Source organism: Haliotis rufescens, unplaced genomic scaffold, assembly GCF_023055435.1.
Source record: "Haliotis rufescens isolate VD_foot unplaced genomic scaffold, xgHalRufe1.0.p SCAF_102, whole genome shotgun sequence".
Lineage (NCBI taxonomy): Eukaryota > Metazoa > Mollusca > Gastropoda > Lepetellida > Haliotidae > Haliotis > Haliotis rufescens.
The window spans coordinates 778,791-799,491 of record NW_025963783.1 but is presented as its reverse complement, the minus strand read 5'-3'; the positions used below and the strand labels follow the sequence as shown (position 1 = coordinate 799,491).

Here is a 20,701-nt window from a genome sequence, read left to right as displayed (position 1 = left end):
ACACGTTACTACGGAATTTGTCTACGCCACAGAAACCTGGCAATCACAGCTGATGAAGTCACATTTACACCCGAAACACACTGTTATGATAGAAAGGAGGAGGTACAATATGCGTGATAGACACCCTAAAGAAACTGTATCGGCATATGAGTTACGTCGTTTGACATCCACATGTGAATATATTGATTTAGAGACTCAGTTAAGGGATCGTCTAGAGTGTGGTATCAACAATGAAACATTATACATAGGAGATATAACGCCAAGACTAGTTAGGGTGTCATGACAGTAGATCTATCATCCAGCCTAACGTGTCTGCCCTGGTAGTAGATGTAATAGTAAATATTATACATAGTAGATATAACACCAAGACTAGTTAGGGTGTCATGACAGTAGATCTATCATCCAGCCTAACGTGTCTGCCCTGGTAGTAGATATAACACCAACACTAGTTGGGGTGTCATGACAGTAGATCTGATATTAAGCCTAACGCATCTGCCCTGGTAGAAAATCTAACACTAAGACTAGTTAGGTTGTCATGAGATCTAACATCCAGCCCTGGTAGTAGATATAACACCAAGATTAGTTAGGCTGTCACGACAGTAGATCAAACATCCAGCCTAACGTGTCTGCCCTGGTAGTAGATATAACACCAAGACTTGTTAGGCTGCCATGACAGTAGATATATCATCCAGCCTAACGTTTCTGCCCTGGTAGTAGATGTAATAGTAAATATTTTACATAGTAGATATAACACTAAGACTAGTTAGGGCGTCATGACAGTAGATCTAACATCCAGCCTTAAGTGTCTGCCCTGGTAGTAGATATAACACAAAGACCAGTTAGGCTGTCATGACAGTAGATCTAACATCCAGCCTTAAGTGTCTGCCCTGGTAATAGATATAACACCAAGACTAGTTAGGCTGTCATGACAGTAGATCTATCATCCAGCCTAACGTTTCTGCCCTGGTAGTAGATATAACACCAACACTAGTTGGGATGTTATGACAGTAGATCTAACATCCAGCCTTAAGTGTCTGCCCTGGTAGTAGATACAACACCAAGACTAGTTAGGCTGTCATGACAGTAGATCTTACATCCAGCCTTAAGTGTCTGCCCTGGTAGTAGATATAACACTAAGTGAGTGGGCACTCGTGAAGAGCAACCTCCTCGTGGTGAGTGCTGGGTAGCGCTAATAGCTCTTCCCCCGTGTGGAACCGGGGTAGAATATTTCCACAGCACCCAATTGCTGGTCGTAGAAGGCGACCAAATTGGGCAACCTGTTTGCCGTGGGTTGCGCCCCTGTGTCGGCGGAGGACGGGATTCTGGTGGTTGAGGGCACTGGAGCCAGGAACCGGTGTTCCTTTTGCCCAACACACCACTTCGACCCTTACTTCGCCTAGACGGGTGGTAGAATGGGCCCGGTTCTATCAATCGGCTGGTCATGCCAAGCCCTGTGCATAGAATTATTTCTGCACATCCTGGATTTTCAAGAATGTTATATTTTGGACTTGGAATAAACTACATATTGATATCCTAACTTGCCTAGAGTCCTATGCTGGAAGGCGGTGGCTCATGGGCCAATCTGGTGATAGAGACCTCCGAATTCTGTGTTTCTTGGGAACAGTGTTATGGGCAGAACCAGCCTGACACTTCTTCTTTTGGATCTCATAGCTATTCAAGTCGATATTTACTAGAGTATAACACCGCTGTATCCCTGGTGTTGCAGGCTGGCTTCCACTGCGACACCGTCTTCATTGACACTCGGTGGCGGGTGGGGAGCTGCGGTGCTGAACCATATTATCTCACCATGTCTCACACAAACACTTCTGGTTCTAGCAAAACAAACAAACGTCGACATGTAGAGTCAACTTCGTCAGATGATGAAGTTTCGCCTGAAGTTAAGGATGCTTGGCCTCGGTTTATAGTCATATCTTCTTCTGATGGACATCCATTGAAATTAAATCCGTTCGCTATCTCTAAGGGCATTCAAAGTGCCTGCAGAGAAGTGACAAATGTAACACGCCTTCGGACTGGTTCCATCTTGGTGGAATGTGCAAGGAAACAGCAATCTGTCAATCTGCTGGGCTTACAGCAGTTTGTTAATACTCAGGTTGTTGTTTCCGAGCACAAGACACTGAACTCTAGCCGAGGTATTGTCAGGGACCTAGCTCTCTGTCTTTCCGACATGAGCGAGGAAGAGATTGCTGCTGAACTGAAAAGCCAAGGAGTCACCAATGTTAAACGCTTCACAAGGAAAACACAAGAAGGCAACATTGTAAATACTCAAACTTACCTTTTCAGCTTCTCCCTACCAAGAATCCCTAACTCTATAAAAGCTGGATACTTTCACATTGGAGTGGAGGTTTATGTACCTCATCCACTTCGATGTTTCAAATGTCAAAAGTTTGGTCATGGTGCCAAATTCTGTCGTGGCAAGGCAGTCGTGTGCTGCCGTTGTAGTGGAGCTCATGACACATCAGACTGCTCTAGTGACATGAAGTGCTCTAAACTGTGGCGGTGAGCATATGGCTTCCTCCAAATCCTGTCCAACTTTTGAATTTGAGTCCAAAATTTTGAAAATAAAACATACAAACAATGTCACCTACCTAGAAGCAAAGAAATTAGTACAATCTGTAGCTCCAGCTCCTGTAAAATCATACTCAGCAGCAATTTCCTCCCCAACTCCAGTTGCTAAACCTTCGACAAAATCTATTTCTTGTCAAACTGACATCTCGTGGATCAAGGATGACCAGGTTATTCTTGATACTTTACATCATAGGTCCAATAGTGATCCACTGATTGCCACAGCTTCATCTCAGACGGAACCAGAATTAGTACCCGACAGCCAACCAGTGGGCAAAGTCCACTTAACTAACAGCGAAAAAAAGAAACTTCGAAAAACCAGGGCCCTCCAACACATGGAGATGCCTTCTATTACAACATCTGTTGAGGTTCATAACCCCTATGCACCTCTGGAGATGGATGTCACTCCCACACAGCCAGTCCATGGGAGTGGACACTCCTCCCGCTCACGATCCCCGGTTGAGCCGCCATGAGCTGCTCAAGTCATATCCTTCAATGGAATTGCAGAGGACTACGGCATAACTATAATGATATCCAATTACTACAACAAGATTTTCAACCATCAGCTTTATGTCTTCAGGAAACATACTTGAAAACTACAGATCAAATTGACATAAGAGGCTATACTTCCTACCATTTCTTTTCTCCCCCAGGGGCTAAGGCCACTGAAGGTTCTTCAGTATTAGTAAAGCAGGGTGTTCTTCACAGCCCAGTTCTCCTTAATACCGCTCTTCAGGCTGTTGCAGTTCGTGTGACTCTGCACATCGTACTCACTTTGTGCTCACTCTATATTCCTCCATCATATTCTCTTCAGCAAACTGATCTCCAAGCCCTTTATGACCAACTACCAAAGCCCTGCATCATAAGGGGTGATTTAAATGGGCATAATCCCTTATGGGGCAGTGCACATACCAACACGAGAGGAAAGTTGCTGGAAGATTTTATGTTAAATAATGATTTATGTATTTTCAACGATAATTCAAAAACATATCTTCATCCTGGTACTGGGACATACTCGTCCATTGATTTGTCAATTTCAGATTCAGATTTGCTTGATGAGTTTGAGTGGTCAGTCCGCAACGACCTCTGTGGAAGTGACCATTTCCCTACCATTCTTAAGTCTGTGACCACATCTGACGTTCCTCCATCATCAAGATGGAATTTCAATAAGGCTAACTGGCCTTTGTATGAAAATCTTTGTGCAAACCGACTTACACCTGAACTGTTTCTAGATGTTCCTGATCCAGTCAAATGTTTCTCTGATGCACTCCATAATATAGCTGATGAATGTATTCCAAAGTCCTCTGGAAATCCACACATCCGTAAACCATGGTTCAATGATACTTGCAAACAAGCTAGGAAGGCACGGAAAAAGGCTGAGAATTATTTCCGTCGTCATCCTATGGTTCATAATTTAAATAAATTCAAAATCATAAATGCCAAGGCACGACGTACATTTAAACAAAATAAACGCATGTCTTGGCAAGCTTACGTTTCGAAACTAAATTCACGTACGCCGCTATCGAAGGTATGGAACATGATCAAAAAAATTAAAGGTAAGGGATCTAAATCTGGTATCCACCATCTTCAAAATGGGAATGAATTGTTAACTGATAAGTCCGATATTGCTAATAAACTTGGTGAAACTTTAGCTAAACATTCTTCCTCGTCTAACTATGTTCCTCAATTCCAGAAGTACAAAACACAGCAGGAAAAGAAAACTATTAATTTTAATTCAGATAATGGGGAAGATTATAATGAAGTATTTTCTCTTCATGAGCTACATACTGCCCTTGGGCAGGCTCACGATACTGCTTCAGGAGCTGATAATTTACATTATCAACTCCTGAAACATTTACCAGAACCTTGTTTAGTAACCTTGTTAAATAAATTTGATGACATTTGGACCTCTGGCTCATTTCCTTCATCATGGCGTGATGCCATCGTTGTTCCCATACCAAAACCTGGACGTGATCATACCGATCCCTCAAACTACCGACCCATTTCACTGACCAGCTGCGTTTGCAAAACCATGGAACGCATGGTCAACAATAGATTGACATGGTACTTGGAATCCAATAATTTAATCACAACTATTCAATGTGGTTTTCGTAAAAACCGGAGTACTGTTGACCATTTAGTTAGATTAGAGTCATTTGTTAAAAATGCAATTATAAACAATCAACATGCAGTGTCTATCTTTTTCGATCTAGAAAAAACTTACGACACTACATGGAAACATGGTATTTTAAAGGACTTGAACGATTTTGGATTGAGAGGCCGTTTGCCTCAACTTATATCCAAATTTTTAACTGACAGACAATTTCAAGTCCGCGTGGGCTCAACCCTGTCTGATCATTATAATCAGGATCAGGGTGTCCCACAAGGCAGTATCTTGTCTGTTACACTTTTTAGTATTAAGATAAATAGCCTGTCTAAGGTCTTAAATGATTCCATAGATGGGTCGCTTTTTGTGGATGATTTTAACATGTCTTGTCGTGGTAAAAATATGTATTCAATTGAAAGACAATTACAGTTATGTCTTAATAAAATTCAAAAATGGTCACTTGAAAATGGCTTTAAATTTTCTAAAGCCAAGACAAATTGTATACATTTTTGTCGCAAATATAAATCACATCAAGACCCTGTACTGTATTTGGATGGCACGCCTATCAAAATTGTAAAGGAAGCCAAATTCCTAGGACTTATTTTTGATAGCCATTTGACATTTAATCCCCATATCAAATACCTTAAAGCTAAATGACTGAAGGCACTCGATTTGTTAAAAGTCGTTTCCAATTCAAAGTGGGGAGGTGATCAGAAGACCCTCCTCCAACTATATAGATCTCTCATTCGTTCAAAACTGGATTATGGCTCCATCGTTTATGGGGGTGCATGCAAAAGCAATCTTAAAATTCTGGATTCTATACATCACCAAGGACTACGGCTCTGCCTTGGATCCTTCAGAACTTCTCCCATTAACAGTTTATATGTAGAGGCTGATGAACCATCACTAAAACTCAGACGTCTAAAATTATCTTTACAGTATATTACCAAATTATCTTCAAATCAGTCAAACCCTGCATATGATTGCGTTTTTCATCCCCTATATGAGGACCTCTACCAAAAGATATCTTCTCTTATTCCCCCTCTTGGAATTAGATTGAAACCTGCAATTTCTGATGCGAATTTACACCTTGAAAATATTTCTCCTTACCACCTTTTGTCTTCACCTCCTTGGCAACTGATAAAGCCAGTGGTAGACATGACACTAACAAAACTAAAGAAATCACAAACTAATCCACTAATTTATCAACAAGAATACCATCAACTGAGAACTAACTATGATACATACAAATCTATGTTTACAGATGGATCCAAGGATGGTGACGCGGTTGCTAGCGCTACTATCATTGGATCCAGAACACTCTCGTTCAGGTTGCCACATGACAGTTCAATTTTCACGGCAGAATGACACGCCATCTTAACAGCTCTTAAATACATTCAAAATCAATCAAAGCATAAGAAGTTCATAATATTTTCAGACTCTCTTTCATGTCTTCAGGCTATTCACAATATGTCCAGTACACATCCACTTTTACTCGAAATTGTCGAATTATACAATGATCTAGCTACTGGCCAATACGACATCGCTTTCTGTTGGTTACCCAGCCATGTCGGAATCGTTGGTAACACAATGGCTGATGCTGCTGCAAAAGCAGCACTCAACAAATCTGTGACACCACTTCTTCTACCCTACAGCGATTATAAACCTGTTATAAGATGTTATATCAGAGATCTAATGCAGAAGAAGTGGGACACCCAAGTGGGTATAAATAAATTACATGAAATTAAACCAAATATCGGTTACACCTACTTGGGCTGTCAGTCCAGATTTGAAGAGGTCATTATGCGACGATGTCGTATTGGCCATTCAAGATATACAAATGAATATATTTTAAAAGGTGAGGATCCTCCATTTTGTATCCCTTGTGTTGAGAGAATCACCGTCAAGCATGTCCTGCTTGATTGTGTTGATTTTTCCATCACAAGGGATAAATATTTCAAAGTTTCATCCTTAAAGGATCTTTTTAGTATCAATGCTCGTTTAATTATTGCCTTTTTAAAAGAAATTGAATTGTTACATAAATTTTGATTGATATGTTTTGTATATAATATATTTTTTATTATTGGTAAAATAAATTTGATGACTGAGATTGTTAGTGGCTGTATCCTTGAAGGGGGTTGAAGTAACGTAAAATTATTGTCCCCCTGTGAGGATATGTAAGACCACAGCATTCAAAGTACATTTCTTCTTGCCGCAGTTTTAGACGTAGAATATTTGTTTATTTTAAGTGTTGGCTAAATTGCATATAATCACCAGCGGCTAAAGGGATGGTGTAAATCCTGCTGGGGAGTCGTGCAGGTAGCAAAAGTATTGTAAGTCCCCACGGTCACCAGTAAGGTGGCCTAACTTTGGTTGCTGGTGATCTATAGCCCATTTTTATATTGTATTGTTGATTGAAACTGTATTCTTTTTAATGTTCTCAACTAGTTTTAAAATCAAAACTGTGATACTCTAGTTCTTTTTACTGTCCTTCGATGACAGATATTTAATCCATTCAAATATTTGTATTTTATATCAGTTCTCGTCACGATATGGTTGAAATACTGCCGATGTGACGTTAAATATTAATTCACTCACTCACTCACTCACTAAGTGAGTGAGTGAGTATGGTTTTACGCCGCTTTTAGAAATATACCAGCAATATCACGGCAGGGGACACCAGAAATGGGCTTCACATATTGTACCCATGTCGGGAATCGAACCTGGGTCTTCGGCGTGACGAGCGAACGCTTTAACCACTAGGCTTCCCGACCGCCCCTATAACACTAAGGCTAGTTAGGCTGTCATGACAGTAGATCTAACATCCAGCCTTAAGTGTCTGCCCTGGTAGTAGATGTAATAGTAAATATTATACATAGTAGATATAACACCAAGACTAGTTAGGTTGTCATGACAGTAGATCTGTCATCCAGCCTAACGTTTCTGCCCTGGTAGTAGATATAACACCAACACTAGTTGGGATGTCATGACAGTAGATCTGATATCGAGCCTAACGCGTCTGCCCTGGTAGAAAATCTAACACTAAGACTAGTTAGGTTGTCATGAGATCTAACATCCAGCCCTGGTAGTAGATATAACACCAAGACTAGTTAGGCTGTCATGACAGTAGATCTATCATCCAGCCTAACGTGTCTGCCCTGGTAGTAGATGTAATAGTAAATATAATACATAGTAGATATAACACCAAGACTAGTTCGGCTGTCATGACAGTAGATCCAACACCCAGCCTTACGTGGCTGCCCTGGTTGTAGATATAACGCCAAGATTAGTTAGGTTGTCGTGACAGTACATCTAACATCTAGCCTTCCCTTCGTGTCTTCCCTGGTACACAAAATAGTTAGGCTGTCATGACAGTAAATCAAATTTCAAGACTATTTAGGGAACCACGACTCCAGATCTAATAACTGGATTAATTTTAATCTGACATGTCAGTATATTAACATCAAAATAGGTAGTACTATGACACACTAACTATGAAATATAAATACCTGGTTGACTTCAGTCCCTCCCGTTGAAACTCTCCAGGTAGAATGCGTCTCTTATTATGTCACTGCTGTAGTCTGTTATTCTGTGACATTGCAATATTACTATGACCGGATTACGAGCAGTGTCAGGTTTTGCATGGGTGTAGTCTGTCTGAGCATGTCTCAGCCATCAATTGGTTGTTAAAACATATGGCGAGGCGAGGCAAGGCGAGGCGAGGTGAAATATTTACATTTCACTTACATACCGTGCGTCCATATGTGTGTGTGGTTGCGTGTAGAAGTTAGGAAACATTTTGGTTTTGCAGTGTCAGCCCATTGAGATGTCATGCCATTTTCCTGACTCCGAGTCAACCATTCCTGTTGGTAACAAGAACATATGTGGGCAAAATTCTGTGTGATGTCATATGCTTAAAACGGGATAAAACGGGATATAGATGTGCACATATTTCAAATGCCAAGTGATTAATAATGTCTCTGATAATCGATGTGCACATGGCATGCCATTGTGACCTCCTGCCGGGTGGCAAATGGATCTATAAAAAAAGTAATAAAAAAACAAGGAGAAGAAGAATAGCTAACAAACTCTACATAAGGTGCGACAGGACTAGATATTGTCGTTGAAGAAAACAGTCCTGCACTACTGATGGTCCCTGTCACAAACACATGCAAAGGCAAGTCAAAGGTACAACTGAAAAAAGAGACATATGATACATGTGAGAATAGGAAATTTAATCCGAAACCCTTTCTGTGACTCATTTGAAAATGTCCTCCTCATGTCTACCATAAATCGTTTAGAAAGCATCACTTAGGCCTAAAATACTGTAGCCCTGATCAAACAACTTTAAAGTAAGATTCGTATGATATATTCGTAAACAGAGCATGTTCGAATGTAGCGATTTTGGGTCAACGCCTGAATAGTAGTGAGTGAGCGGGGTGTTGGTTACCTTGGCATTGACGGCAGGCTGGTGAATCGAACGACAGAACAGAACTTCTATTGCGTTTCAGGCCGTGAATAACGACATATGAAATACAACATAATTGAATAAGGTACAGTTTAACAGAGTTAAGGTTTTAACGTAGGACTTATAGGTTTGCATTATAACTGAACAGAAAACACCAAGTTTTCTTAAAATGATGATTTTTTTCTACTATTACTAAATTTATAAAAGTTTGACTTGTTGCGAATAGCCTGTAGTTACTGAACTGGGTAAATGTGAGGCAACATGATATTCATTTCCCATTTAATCGCGGGACATAAATTGCATTCCTTTTACTATGGGTGGGATACAGTTCCACCGTCCAACGTCAACAGGCGACGATGATTGCACGTTCTATAATGTAATAAATTTATCCATTTATTCCAAGGTAAAAAGTAAAGGTATGATTCCAGTTTGAACTCAGTTTTTAACATAGTACCCTTTGAAGATGCATTATCGTCCGACATCCATGACTGACCCATGAACAAAGATTGGCTGTTTTCCTTCAGGAGCACTATAGAACAGTTCAACTACACATCGGCTTTCAAGAGGGTCTCTGACTACCCGCTCACCACCCACTGGCTAACAAACAAGGAGACACTGATCAGTAAAGAATATTTAGTCCCCACAGACAGAAAGAACTCGATGAGAACAGATGATGGCCTAGATCCAATGATATTTTCAGGGCACGGGTGGCCTAGTCGTCTAAGACGCCACGATTCGCTGTGCAGAGTTGCGTCCATTGGGCATGCCAGAAGCCCCGATTATGTTTCTAGGTTTGTCAGCACCATACCCGTCCTCGTTGGTTTCACCGAAGTGGTAAACGTCTGACGCCTGCATCACGTTCCTCACACATTAAGCTGACATACCGTGATATAACTGGAATATTGTTAAAAGCGGCGTTAAAAACAACTCACTCAATTATATTTGTCCACAGCGACTGCAACACGTAATCCAACACTGAGCAGTACGTCAAGACGTTGCAGAAATACATCGATGTAGATTCCAACGGCCCTTGCCTCCTCAACAAGGACTTCCCAGAGAAGAGTCCACCCGAACCATATGCACACACACACAAATACAGACACACACACGGCCATACCATACATGTAACTGGGCTCGTTATCATTTTAACACACGGTTAATTTGTAAGTATAGTACACAGTATAGTTAGTAGAGCTCATAATGTTTACCACATTTACGACCTACATCCACTCAGTTTTATCGAAATGTAGACTGAGCAATACTATCTATTTTTGTTAGAAAGAAACATGCAGGGTGGAATGAAGAGCAAAGCACTTTGCAACTATTAAATTGTAACCTTTCTTTTTCTGTTGTATATAGATTCAAGAATCGCGATGGTATAGCAGGCTACTTGAAGTCATACTTTTTGAGACTTGTCGCCCGCTACAAGTTTGCTGTAGCTTTTGAGAACAGAGAAGTTGTGGCGCCCTCTACAGGTGGGAACTGTCCCTACTGTGCTCAGCTCGCAGTTTTCTCGTTTTGCAGTAAGTTACGTAACTGGTGGGTTACATCAGGCTAACGGAGTAGCTACTCATCCATGCGCAGGTCGAGAGTTTTTATGTTATCATGAGGATAATTTTTCAAGTTCAGTTTCGGGTTCTACGTTTGACACATATGCGCCTAAATGTTCATGGAACCTTCGATGACACATCCAGGCACCACAATACAGTAACTTAATAAACTAAGCGGCATGAGAAGATATAGGCTTGCAATTTGTAATTTTCCTAAAAACAGCGATAACTAGTGGAAAGTGGGTATTGGGAATATGACTGCCCAGGAACAGGTACGAAACAAACCTCACCCGAACCTGCCTTTTGACGGCGCTCATGCGGTGACAAAAAAATGGTGAAACAGGTTTCCCGCCTATGGCATAAACTGCACGTGCATGTCAGCTGTATAAATGCGTTCGTCTGCATGGTATAACCACACGTGATGAAAGCACACAAAAGAAATGCCACGACTGTCACAGGAGCAGAGAGAGCCATCGATATGGCCGAAATGGGGACAACAGAGGTCCAAATTGCCAGAAGGTTTGGTTGTACACCATTGACAGTAGCCAGGCTGATTCAACGGTATATTCAGACAGGGAGGACACAGGACAGGCCTAGAAGCGGACGACCCCGAGTGACAACACCACTGGAAGACGGTCAGATACGGCTCATTCACCTACGAAACAGATTCGTAAGGCGACGGCGACGGCAGCAACAGCGTTGGGACATCCCATTAGCCAACGTACAGTACTACGACGACGTCGTGCTGCTGGAATCCGAGCGTATCGTCCTCTCCGAGGAATGGTACTGACTGCTCAACATCGGCGCCTGAGACTGCGATGGGCGATGCAGGTTCGACGCTGGCAAGTGAGAAATCGGCGTCGAGTGCTGTTTACTAATGAAAGTCGGTTTAACTTGTTTCGAAATGACGGCAGAGAACGAGTTTATCGGCGCAGAGGGGAACGTTTTGCTCCGGCGTGTATTAGAGAGGTCCATCCATTCGGCGGGGGAGGTTTCATGGCGCGGTATTTGTGGAGATCAGAAGATTGATTTGGTGATTATACAGGAAAACCTGAACGCTGTGCAGTACAGAGACCAAGTGTTGCAACCAATTGTGCTTCCGTTCTTACAAAACCAACAGCAGGGGACATTGTTTCAACACGACAATGCCAGGCCCCATACTGCAAGAATGACTGGGAACTTTCTAAACCAGCAGAACGTTGACGTTTTGCCCTGACCTGCCGACTCACCCGATATGAATCCTTTTGAACACCTGTGGGGCCATCTTGACAGACAGATTAGAACACGCCATCAGCCTCCCGTCAACAGACAAGAATTGCAGCAGGCCCTGAGAGACGAGTGGCAACGGATTCCAGTCCACGTCATCAGAAGACTGACTTCATCGCAGCAGCTGGAGGTCATACACGCTATTGAAGGCAACTGTGCCGACAATGAACTTGTAGTGCGTCTGACAATTCTTTGGTGACATTTCAGACAACTTTTGAAAATGAAATATCTTACCCCACCATTGTTTACCTTAAGCTTACATTACCTGTGATTGCACAATTTCATTCAAACTGTGGTTGATCAATCATTTGTTACCCCTTCCTAGATTTTATTATAATTCACAACAAAACCTCTTCTTCTTATTTTTTTATCGATCATGGAACTCGACCTATACTTTCTTTAGCCGCTCAGTTTATATGATTTTAAACTGTGAACCTCCACTGTGAGCTGTTTCTATTATCTAAATAGCTGAATGCGAAACACTATAGAAAATGGATAAACTAAAGAATAAAAGGCTTATAGTGGGATGTGTGTACTTGAAACCTGAAACATTGGGCTATAATGAGGGTATTGAAGTTTTAGAAAATTTTATTGCAGTGCTCATGGACGAAATCTCGGAAAGTGACTACATCTTGTGTGGTGATTTTAATAGTAGAACTGGAACCGAATTAGATTATATTGTGATATTGTGTACGATCAGTATGACAGCCCTGCAGGGCGAAAGAACAAGGACCAAGTCGTTAACAATTATGGGACAGATTTCTTAGACGTCTGTAAGACGTTTGGTTTATATTTACTAAATGGCAGGTTTTCTGATGAAGGGGATTATACCTATGTTGGAGCAACAGGTGTCAGCTCACCAGATTATATTTGTGTGTCAGCATCCTTTTACAAGTATGTAGAGGACTTTAAAGTTATAAGTCGCACTGAATCAGACCATCTTCCCATATTTGCTTCTTTTTCATCATTGTTTAATGTAGTAGACACTCTAGATCAGGATTACAGCCTAGGTGAAGACAGGTGTAGATATATATGGAACGTGAATAAGAGTGAAGACCATATGAATAATTTTGAAAGTGAATTAGTGCAAGAAATGTTAAATGAATTTATAACCTGTGTGGAAATTGATGTTGATAAAGCCGCAGAGAAGTTACAGCACATAATACAATATTGTGGAAGGAATATGAGAGTAAAGAGGTCCAAATATATAGGCTTTAAGAAACAACCAGAATGGTTTGATGAAGAGTGTGAACACTTGAAGAGGGAAAAGTATAAACTCTTGAATACATTCAGAAAGGTGTCTTCTTCGGAAAAATATAACTTATACAAGAACATTAGAAACAAATTTAAATCTTTATGTTAACAAAAACAGACTCATTTTAAGCAGAGCATTTCAAAGGCATTAGTTAATGCTGCGAATGATAGCAACTGTACAACATTTTGGAGACTTGTTAAACGTTATATTACCGCACGCTCGCAGGGCTCTAGCATCGCACCTGCAACTTGGGTAGATTATTTTAAGGAATTACTTAATCCAGTGTCAATAGGGGATGAGAATTTCTCAACTGAAGTCAGTGAGTTTCTTCAACATCATAATGATAGCTTATGCCCAGACTGTCAAAATCAAGATGATATTTTATCGTGTGATTTTATCGAACAAGATGTTGTAAACGCTCTTCACCATTTAAAGTGTGGAAAATCACCTGGTGATGATGGACTTCGACCGGAATTTTACAAATCTGTTGAAAATGTATTAACTCCATATCTTGTCATTTTGTTTAATGCAGTGTTGACCAGTGGACATTACCCAAAATTATGGTCAACGGGAATAATAATGCCACTGCATAAAAAAGGTAGTAAAAGTGATCCTAATAACTTTCGTGGTATATCACACTGGACAAAATATCATCCATTCCAAAAAATCCAAAACTTGGAAATACCACCATTCCAATTGGAAATATGACCATTCCAATATTTGGAAAGGTCATATTTCCAAGCTTGGATTTGTTTGGATTTGTTTGGAAATGTTTGGAAATGTTTGGAAATGTTTGGATACAACATGTCATAATCATATCTGTTAAAAGTTGTACAATTTTTGACCTTTTGTGAGATTAGTAATGACATGAAAGTAAATAATTAAGAGTATTTTGGCACTATGTACCACGAAAAGACCAAATCATGAGCAAATTTAACTAAAAGAAATTCTGTCATTTAAAGTGGCTACTCTTTATATTTAATTTCTTATCTTCCTTGTCTATAATTATATGACATTGACTTTGAACTTTGAACAATTAAACAAATATTTTGTTTTCCCATACCGCCTTACGGTTGTCGTAGAACAAAGACCGTTTCGAGAATATAGAGGGCCTCATTATTATAATTTGAACTAATATACATATGTACATAATAGTACTAGGTATAAATGAATTTTGATAAGTGTTCGTACAAGAATATGAACAATTTAATTATGTATTGGGGTACAATATATAATACACATATACACGGAATGATTTCTTATTTTGTCAATTTAATCATAACCCAAATCATACAAAACAAAGTGTGAAAGTAGTGACTAACTTTATGATCAAGGGTATAAATACTCAATTGTATCTATTAATCCTAATAGTATAACAATAAACCCTGTGTATATACTGAGCATATTTAGATACATCCGGATCTACGACCGCAGCCATATAATCAATCAAGGAAAGTATATTAGATTGAATTACAAATGTGCTATCACTTAAACAAAATTTTCCGTTATCCACGTAAGCCTAAACCTGGGAGAAATAAAGTTCTGTTCTGTTCTGAAGACGCCGTCATGATTAATTGGCGCCAGTCTAGACTGTCCGATCAACGTGAATATACAAACCGTGATGTTACTTGACCAGTTGATGACACCTGTCAAACTCAAAGTGCCCCTGGTCCTCCACCCACCATGTGTTATACTTTAGCGTACTTGATTGTTTAATTTGCAGTTATATCACTGTTAGGCTGAGTGATGAGAGAATACATTTTGTTGTTTTTGTTAACGATCGTTTCCATTTTCAACGTGGTAACCTTATAAGTGTTTAACTTTTTTATCATGATGAAATGAAACATATTAAAATAATGAGAGGGACTGACGATCGCATTTTTCGCATAAATGTCATGCTCGCATTAATTTCATGATTTACTGAAGATAGATTTGAACATTTCTGAGCAACGATCATGTTTGGGTAAGGGAAGTAATCTTGTCTCCGCTTGCAATTGGATTCAGTTCCGAGATCGCTGCTTGACTGTTCGGTACGGCCGAAAGGCGGCATCCATGTTGTTCACGCTCCGCTGATCACGGGGCCACATTTGTCTGTATTCTGCTTATGAGCCGGGATGCGCATGAAACACTGGTGTCAAAACGAATATATTTACCAATTATACGTACGGTCAATTAGCCAGTCCAAGAGACAATACTCTGGTTCTACCACCTTTAGGGTGTAATTACGTCGCATGCCCCTGGTTCACGGTTCGTCTGATCTCCCGTCATAAAACCACGATGTTTATTTACCTGGAGCCTCCGACTGCGCCGACTTCCTGTGTACATGTACGTACATGGCAATAAATGGTTTGACAATTGTTTGACGGAATCAATCAATAATTATTGACACAGTGATGTAATTCAAATTTGTCACTATTCACAACTCCTATTTTTATTTTTCTATTGTTCAGCTGTATTTTCGACCAGTTTTATATGTATAAAAAAACTTCTCTTGTATTTATAAACCAAACCTAAGAACATTATATAAGAACAATTGTGTTTTTAAAACGTAAGTTTTCTATTAAAACAACCATGCAAGTAAGATTTCAGCCGTAATATTACTTTAGTCACTCCACAGATTACACATCTTATATGCTGCAAACGCAGCGAATTTAATGCTACTACGTCACAGCTGCCTCGGTAATTAAGGGCTGGAATGTTTTTGGGAAGGCAGTTAGAGCAGACGAATTCCCCCCCCCCCCCCCCCCCCCCCCCCCCCCCTCGCTGTATAAAGGCGGTCGCTAACCATATATGTGTATTTTTACTGTTTTTGGCTTGATTTGATTGTCCTTTGGTGAAAACAAATGTTCAATTGTGAAAGCAAACCCTTTTCCCCTGAACGTTAAAAGACAGCTGACTTTGTTTTTGTCTGAAATATCAACGTTTGGAGTCGTTCATATATTCGGAAATCCATATTATGGTTAATATTTATAATATAATATGGACGATGGTAAAATTCATTATCACAGTTTAAGTGCTATTCACAAATGTATGTAAATCTACTTCGTGATGAATGAAGCATGGCAATAAATGTATGCATCTGATTCTTCATTTGTTCTGTATTCTTTGACGAGAATGAGTTTCGTTAATGATGATCACTTTCACAGATTTTTTGATAAGAGGATAGGACTTTAACTGGAGAATAGTTATGAAAAATATATATATAAGTATAGGCGGTCTGTGCACATGTGGTGAAACTGATACCTCATTGATTTGCTAATCGGGACTTGGAAATCATAGTCTGTCATTAAATTGATTTTAAAATATATGGTTTTGACTGTAGTACGTCCTGACATCATAATATTATGTTGTAAACAACTTATCTTATATTATGTTAATTAAACCAATCATTGATAACTTCCTGAATTCCAATTGTTCAATGAACAGAATTATTCACAGCTCTGGCGTGAGACAACAATAAATTAGATTTTACCAAAGATTGTCCATTTTATGATCTTAGGCACATGTCGACGCACTTACATGTGAGCCGTCTAGACGACTGTGTGTTTTGTAATTAAATGGCAGCTGCCATCCAGCCGAATACTTAATCTTGAGACCTATTAGTTGTCTCATAATTAACCAAAACATAAGCCCAAGAAACCAAACTCTAGCTCGCAAACACCCCTTACTCACTGCAATATCCCAAAGAATAACTAATTACCTCAATGAACACCAAACTCAAAATCTTAAACAAAACTGCAAAAAATCAAATATCTTCACCCCTAAACTCAAAATACCCAAAATAGACACAACGCTAGCTAACCAAATAAATAAACAAACCGACCCCAAACATAGCTAAAACCACCACACACCACACAGCATACATACACGAAAATTGGCCAAATGGGTGCCACATATACACTGACGGATCTTCAGACCCGATCTCCAACCACACAGGCTTCGGAGTCCATACCACACAACCAGTTATATCCACACAATCTTACCGACTCCCTAACAACCAATCAATATTCACGGCCGAACTTATTGGCATGGCCTCAGCCCTGCATAACCAACAATCTAAACAACAATAAAATCCTAATTCTCACCGACTCCCTTAGTGGACTACAAGCCCTCCAAAACAAAAATACCAAAAAACGACCTAAATTAATAAACCAAATACTTAAAAGCTCCAACGACCTAACAAAAGCAGGCAAACAAATAACCTTCTTGTAGATCCCCGCCCACGTAGGAATTTACGGCAACGAAAGCGCCGATAAAGCAGCTAAATTATCTCTTAAAATACCAGAAATAAGCCTAAACCTACCCATCTCAAAATCAGAAATTAAAAGTGTAAACAAACAAAAAATAACCAAAAAATGGCATAATCAATATCAAAACTCAAATAGCCAAATCAAAAAAGTGCTCAGAAAACCACTAGCCAAACCTAAAATCCTACACCCCTCTAAAGAAATTAACAGATTAATTACAAAACTCCAAACAGGACACACGAACCTAAATAACCACCCAAAAAAACTTAAAAGACACACCACAGGCAACTGCCCCCACTGCAAAAAACCCGAAACCACAGAACACGCACTCATCCACTGCACCCACTCTACAAACCATCCTCAATCTAAAGAAGGTTCCTACTCTAGATGAAATACTAAACCCTCAAAATAACCTAGAAAACTTCAAGGCCCTAGGCGTATTCCTAATCAAAACAGACCTAATTAAGCGCATCTAAAAACTAATTAATCTACCAATCCAAAATCCAATAAACATACAAACACCCACCTCACCCGGCTCCCTTAGTTCCCTCCTCCACCCACCTCGGCATGTATTCCAAATTTAAAAATCTCACAAAATTAAATACAAGCAACCTCTAAAAGCCCCCTCTTGGGTTGCACACACCACTTTCACCCTTTTTGGAATACACTAAATGGTCCGGCCAGGCCCGTGTGCGAAATACGCTGTAGTCGGAAAGCGCACGTTAAATCTTCTATATCAGTCAGTAGTTGTCTCAGCACTACACAATCAGCAATCTAAAAAACAAAACAAAAATCCTCATCCTAACCGACTCCCTCAGTGGACTACAATCCCTCAAAAATAAAAACACTAAAAACCACCCCAAACTAATCAATCAAATACTCAATAGCTCAAACAACTTAACTAGGGCAGGTCAACAAATAGAGTTCATTTGGACCCCCGCCCACGTAGGAATCTTTGGAAATGAAAAGGCAGATAAAGCAGCAAAATTATCCCTTTAACTCCCAAAAATAAGCTTAAACTTACCCAGCTCAAAATCAGAAATCAAAAGTCTCACTAAACAAAAAATCAACAAAAATGGCAAAATATATACCAAAACTTAAATAGCCAAATCAGGAAAGTACTCAAAAAACCTAAATAAACCAAAAATACTACACCCATCCAAAAAAATCGACAGAATAATTACTAAACTACAAACAGGCCGCACCAAACTAAATAATCAACGTAAAATAGCTAATCTACACACAACAGGAAACTGCCCACATTGCAAACAACAAGAAACACCAGAACACGTACTCATTCACTGCACACACTACCAAACACACCGAACAACACTACAGACCACCCTAAATCTTAAAACCGGACTTACACTAGAATCAATCCTAAATCCATAAAATAAATTAGAAAAATTCAAAGCCTTAGGTCTATACCTAATTAAAACAGGACTAATTAGTCGCATTTAAACCCCAAATAAAATAATAAAACCAAAACTACCTTATCTAACAACCACCCAACACACACAGCTCCCTTAGTTCGTCCCCCACCCACTCTTGGCATTCTTTCCAAATCTCAAAATTTCAAAATATAAGCAACCCCTAAAGCCCCTAATTCATAGTCTTTTTATTGTTCAAATTACTGATAAAACATATTTTAACTTGTTCCTTCTAACCATATTTCCAAACAATTCCAAACCATTCCAAACCATTCCAAGTCATTCCAAACCTTTCCAGTGTTGGAAATATGTTTGGAAATGTTGCCATTCCAATTTTGGATTTTTTGGAAAGCATGTCCTTTCCAAAGCATTCAAACGTTCATTCCAAATTCGAATGGACGCTATTTGGTCTTGTGTATGATAATATACTTTAGCTGCGCATGGACTTGCACACCACTTGATATTTGAATACTGTACAGAAGATTTTTTATGTCTTAACAACTGCACCTGTCACCCATACGCACAACAGTTAAAGATTGATGTGAGGGGACTAAAAAAGAGAACCAACATACAATAACCGGTAACTCGTTATTGAATTCATATCATCAATAAAGACCTTCAAACATTCACAAAGGACGTTTGCAAGCGGGCAGTTTAGTATTCCTAGCGCATGTCAGCCTGTATGTGTGAGTAGCTGTGTGTGCTGCATATCACTAGTTTCCCATACCCGTGCTTTTTTTTTGATGAGGCCACTTCGTGTTACACATTTGTTTTCTGCACCCTGAGTCATTTCGAGCACAGCAATCACACCTCCCCTTTGTCTCCACTACCTTCTTCTTCATAATATTATGTATGCACCGTGCATGTGCACGTCATTGAATTGTGTTGTGGATCATCAGTGAGATCAAGTCGACGGTAATGATGCATGTCATCCCAGATGTTTCACATTCACGATATCAACAACAATTAACGAACCTAACCCTTAAACTTCCTTAATACTTCCTAAATAATATGCTTATACACATCTATTGGATTAATATAATCTCTTCCTATGTACATGAATGACTTTAATCACTGTTGTGTTATTATATAATTGCATTTATTTGAATAGAACAAACGGCAATCAGAAAAAAAGATGTATTATAATTGCTATTCTTTCTGAGGATGAGTGCTAAGATTTTAGTCGACTACAAGTTTGTTTAATTCATCTACATGACAAATTTATTTTACAAGTCCTTTCACGCTGTGCATGCTACAGTACACATGTATAACATGACAATAAAACAGAAATGATTTATCCGCGCAATCGTAATTTAATATCTACATGAACGATTCTGTATTCTTTATTCTTTAGTTTAGACAGACAGACAGATTTATTTGTATAAGGCCATTTGACCCATTGTACAAAATACATTTACATTTTATTTATCTAAGAGTTACCTAATTGATACCTTTTTTGTGTGTGTGTGTTGAGAACACGTACATTAGAAATTTTGCAAAATTTATCATTGCATCGTTGTTGGATACTTGACAGAGTCTTTCTAAACCAAAATAATTATGATTAACTGTTTTGGGGATATACATTTCCCGCCGACTTGCATAAAGAAGACAGTTGTATATAACACGAAGTTCATCCTCAATTACATGACAGTGTTTACATATGTTTACAATATTAGCAACACCCCTACGTATAAGTTGAATACCAAGAGTATTCTGTCCACATCTAAATTTGGTTATTAGCCTTCTATATTCACAATGCTTAATATTTGATAAATACTTTTCACAAACGATATTA

The 20,701-nt window shown here is 39.3% G+C and overlaps 1 protein-coding gene across 1 annotated transcript in view; it reads right to left on the bottom strand.

Annotated features, from left to right (window-relative positions):
• Positions 1–20,701, bottom strand: part of LOC124122109 (sodium- and chloride-dependent glycine transporter 1-like) — an 88,999-nt gene that overhangs the window by 35,694 nt on the left and 32,604 nt on the right. The window lies entirely within an intron of this gene.